The sequence below is a fragment of the Palaemon carinicauda genome, chromosome 9 (genome assembly GCF_036898095.1).
Source record: "Palaemon carinicauda isolate YSFRI2023 chromosome 9, ASM3689809v2, whole genome shotgun sequence".
NCBI lineage: Eukaryota > Metazoa > Arthropoda > Malacostraca > Decapoda > Palaemonidae > Palaemon > Palaemon carinicauda.
Window position 1 is genome coordinate 134,837,254 of NC_090733.1, and position 5,667 is coordinate 134,842,920.

The window sequence follows — 5,667 nt, forward strand, 5'->3', positions numbered from 1 at the left end:
GGAAGATAAAAAAGAAAAAAAAAACTTTATTTTGAGGAGGAAATATCCTTTGATGTAGAGGTACAAGGCTACATTATAGGATAAAGTACGGACTCGGTTAGAAGGACTAAATAGTTGGACAATTGTAGAAAAAAAAGAAAAAAGAACTTTGTTTTGAGGAGGAAATATCCTTTGATGTGGAGGTACAAGGCTACATTATAGGATAAAGTACGGACTCAGTTAGAAGGACCAAATAGTTGGACAATAGAATATAAAAAAGAAAGGAGAACTTTGTTTTGAGGAGGAAATATCCTTTGATGTAGAGGTACAAGGCTATATTATAGGATAAAGTACGGACTCAGATAGAAGGACCAAATAGTTGGACATTAAAAGATAAAAAAGAAAAAATAGTTTTGTTTTGAGGAGGAAATATTCTTTGATGTCGAGGTACAAGGCTACATTATAGGATAAAGTACGGACTCAGATAGAAGGACTAAATAGTTGGACAATAGAAGATAAAAAAGAAAAAAGAACTTTGTTTTGAGGAGGAAATATCCTTTGATGTAGAGGTACAAGGCTACATTGTAGGATGAAGTACGGACTCAGATGGAAGGACCAAATAGTTGGACAATAGAAGATAAAAAAGAAAAAAGAACTTTGTTTTGAGGAGGAAATATCCTTTGATGTGGAGGTACAAGGCTACATTATAGGATAAAGTACGGACTCAGATAGAAGGACTAAATAGTTGGACAATAGAAGATAAAAAAGAAAAAATAACTTTGTTTTGAGGAGGAAATATCCTTTGATGTATAGGTACAACGCTACATTATAGGATAAAGTACAGACTCAGTTAGAAGGACCAAATAGTTGGACAATAAAAGATAAAGAAGAAAAAAGAGCTTTGTTTGGAGGAGGAAATATCCTTTGATGTAGAGGTACAAGGCTACATTATAGGATAAAGTACGGACTCAGTTAGAAGGACCATATAGTTGGACAATAGAAGATAAAAAAGAAAAGAGAACTTTGTTTTGAGGAGGAAATATCCTTTGATGTAGAGGTACAAGGCTACATTATAGAATAAAGTACGGACTCAGTTAAAAGGACCAAATAGTTGGACAATAGAAGATAAAAAAGAAAAAAGAACTTTGTTTTGAGGAGGAAATATCCTTTGATGTAGAGGTACAAGGCTACATTATAGGATAAAGTACGGACTCAGTTAGAAGGACCAAATAGTTGGGCAATAAAAGATAAAAAAAAAAAAATAGCTTTGTTTTGAGGAGGAAATATCCTCTGATGTAGAGGTACAAGGCTACATTTTACGATAAAGTACGGACTCAGTTAGAAGGACCAAATAGTTGGACAATAGAAGATAAAAAAAGAATAAATAGCTTTGTTTTGAGGAGGAAATATCCTTTGATGTAGAGGTACAAGGCTACATTATAGGATAAAGTACGGACTCAGTTATAAGGACCAAATAGTTGGACAATAGAAAATAAAAAAAAAAAATAGCTTTGTTTTCAGGAGGAAATATCCTTTGATGTAGAGGTACAAGGCTACATTATAGGATAAAGTACGGACTCAGTTAGAAGGACCAAATAGTTGGACAATAGAAGATAAAAAAGAAAAAATAGCTTTGCTTTGAGGAGGAAATATCCTTTGATGTAGAGGTACAAGGTTACATTATAGGATAAAGTACAGACTCAGTTAGAAGGACCAAATAGTTGGACAATAGAAGATAAAAAAGAAAAAAGAGCTTTGTTTTGAGGAGGAAATATCCTTTGATGTAGAGGTACAAGGCTACATTATAGGATAAAGTACGGACTCAGTTAGAAGGACCAAATAGTTGGACAATAGAAGATAAAAAAGAAAAAATAGCTTTGTTTTGAGGAGGAAATATCCTTTGATGTAGAGGTACAAGGCTACATTATAGGATAAAGTACGGACTCAGTTAGAAGGACCAAATAGTTGGACAATAGAAGATAAAAAAGAAAAAAATAGCTTTGTTTTGAGGAGGAAATATCCTTTGATGTAGAGGTACAAGGCTACATTATTGGATAAAGTACGGACTCAGTTAGAAGGACCAAATAGTTGGACAATAGAAGATAAAAAAGAAAAAAATAGCTTTGTTTTGAGGAGGAAATATCCTTTGATGTAGAGGTACAAGGCTACATTATAGGATAAAGTACGGACTCAGTTAGAAGGACAAAATAGTTGGACAATAGAAGATAAAAAAGAAAAATTAGCTTTGTTTTGAGGAGGAAATATCCTTTGATGTAGAGGTACAAGGCTACATTATAGGATAAAGTACGGACTCAGATAGAAGGACCAAGAAGTTGGACAATGGAAGATAAGAAAGAAAAAATAACTTTGTTTTGAGGAGGAAATATCCTTTGATGTAGAGGTACAAGGCTAAATTATAGGATAAAGCACTGGCTCAGTTAGAAGGACCAAGAAGTTGGACAATAAAAGAAAAAAAAACTGTTTTGAGGAGGAAATATCCTTTGATGTAGAGGTACAAGGCTACATTATAGGATAAAGTACGGGCTCAGTTAGAAGGACCAAATAGTTGGACAATAGAAGATAAAAAAGAAATAATAGCTTTGTTTTGAGGTGGAAATATCCTATGATGTAGAGGTACAAGGCTACATTATAGGATAAAGTATGGACTCAGTTAGAAGGATCAAATAGTTGGACAATAGAAGATAAAAAAGAAAAATTAGCTTTGTTTTGAGGAGGAAATATCCTTTAATGTAGAGGTACAAGGCTACATTATAGGATAAAGTACGGACTCAGATAGAAGGACCAAATAGTTGGTCAATAGAAGATAAAAAAGAAAAAATAGCTTTGTTGTGAGGAGGAAATATCCTTTGATGTAGAGGTACAAGGCTACATTATAGGATAAAGTACGGACTCAGTTAGAAGGACTAAATAGTTGGACAATAGAAGATAAAAAAGAAAAAAGAACTTTGTTTTGAGGAGGAAATATCCTTTGATGTAAAGGTACAAGGCTACATTATAGGATAAAGTACGGACTCAGATAGAAGGACCAAATAGTTGGACAATAGAAGATAAAAAAGAAAAAAGAACTTTGTTTCGAGGAGGAAATATCCTTTGATGTAGAGGTACAAGGCTACATTATAGGATAAAGTACGGACTCAGATAGAAGGACCAAATAGTTGGACAATAGAAGATAAAAAAGAAAAAAGAACTTTGTTTTGAGGAGGAAATATCCTTTGATGTAGAGGTACAAGGCTACATTATAGGATAAAGTACGGACTCAGATAGAAGGACTAAATAGTTGGACAATAGAAGATAAAAAAGAAAAAAGAACTTTGTTTTGAGGAGGAAATATCCTTTGATGTAGAGGTACAAGGCTACATCATAGGATAAAGTACGGACTCAGATAGAAGGACTAAATAGTTGGACAAAAGAAGATAAAAAAGAAACAAGAGCTTTGTTTTGAGGAGGAAGTATCCTTTGATGTAGAGGTACAAGGCTACATTATAGTATAAAGTACGGACTCAGATAGAAGGACCAAATAGTTGGACAATAGAAGATAAAAAAGAAGAAAGAACTTTGTCTTGAGGAGGAAATATCCTTTAATGTAGAGGTACAAGGTTACATTATAGGATAAAGTACGGACTCAGATAGAAGGACCAAATAGTTGGACAATAGAAGATAAAAAAAGAATAAATAGCTTTGTTTTGAGGAGGAAATATCCTTTGATGTAGAGGTACAAGGCTACATTATAGGATAAAGTACGGACTCAGTTAGAAGGACCAAATAGTTGGACAATATATGATAAAAAAGAAAAAAGAGCTTTGTTTTGAGGAGGAAATATCCTTTGATGTAGAGGTACAAGGCTACATTATAGGATAAAGTACGGACTCAGTTAGAAGGACCAAATAGTTGGACAATAGAAGATAAAAAAGAAAAAAGAGCTTTGTTTTGAGGAGGAAATATCCTTTGATGTAGAGGTACAAGGCTACATTATAGGATAAAGTACGGACTCAGTTAGAAGGACCAAATAGTTGGACAACAGAATATAAAAAAGAAAAAAGAGCTTTGTTTTGAGGAGGAAATATCCTTTGATGTAGAGGTACAAGGCTACATTATAGGATAAAGTACGGACTCAGTTAGAAGGACCAAATAGTTGGACAATAGAAGATAAAAAAGAAAAAAATAGCTTTGTTTTGAGGAGGAAATATCCTTTGATGTAGAGGTACAAGGCTAAATTATAGGATAAAGTACGGACTCAGTTAGAAGGACCAAATAGTTGGACAATAGAAGATAAAAAAGAAAAAATAGCTTTGTTTTGAGGAGGAAATATCCTTTGATGTAGAGGTACAAGGCTACATTATAGGATAAAGTACGGACTCAGTTAGAAGGACCAAATAGTTGGACAATAGAAGATAAAAAAGAAAAATTAGCTTTGTTTTGAGGAGGAAATATCCTTTGATGTAGAGGTACAAGGCTACATTATAGGATAAAGTACGGACTCAGATAGAAGGACCAAGAAGTTGGACAATGGAAGATAAGAAAGAAAAAATAACTTTGTTTTGAGGAGGAAATATCCTTTGATGTAGAGGTACAATGCTAAATTATAGGATAAAGCACTGGCTCAGTTAGAAGGACCAAGAAGTTGGACAATAAAAGAAAAAAAAACTTTGTTTTGAGGAGGAAATATACTTTGATGTAGAGGTACAAGGCTACATTATAGGATAAAGTACGGGCTCAGTTAGAAGGACCAAATAGTTGGACAATAGAAGATAAAAAAGAAATAATAGCTTTGTTTTGAGGAGGAAATATCCTATGATGTAGAGGTACAAGGCTACATTATAGGATAAAGTACGGACTCAGTTAGAAGGATCAAATAGTTGGACAATAGAAGATAAAAAAGAAAAATTAGCTTTGTTTTGAGGAGGAAATATCCTTTGATGTAGAGGTACAAGGCTACACTATAGGATAAAGTACGGACTCAGATAGAAGGACTAAATAGTTGGACAATAGAAGATAAAAAAGAAAAAAGAACTTTGTTTTGAGGAGGAAATATCCTTTAATGTAGAGGTACAAGGCTACATTATAGGATAAAGTACGGACTCAGATAGAAGGACTAAATAGTTGGACAATAGAAGATAAAAAAGAAAAAAGAACTTTGTTTTGAGGAGGAAATATCCTTTGATGTAGAGGTACAAGGCTACATTATAGGATAAAGTACGGACTCAGATAGAAGGACTAAATAGTTGGACAATAGAAGATAAAAAAGAAAAAAGAACTTTGTTTTGAGGAGGAAATATCCTTTAATGTAGAGGTACAAGGCTACATTATAGGATAAAGTACGGACTCAGATAGAAGGACCAAATAGTTGGACAATAGAAGATAAAAAAGAAAAAAGAGCTTTTTTTTTTAGGAGGAAATATCCTTTGATGTGGAGGTACAAGGCTACATTATAGGATAAAGTACGGACTCAGTTAGAAGGACCAAATAGTTGGACAATAGCAGATAAAAAAGAAAAAAGAACTTTGTTTTGGGGAGGAAATATCCTTTGATGTAGAGGTACAAGGCTACATTATAGGATAAAGTACGGACTCAGATAGAAGGACCAAATAGTTGGACAATAGAAGATAAAAAAGAAAAAAGAGCTTTGTTTTGAGGAGGAAATATCCTTTGATGTAGAGGTACAAGGCT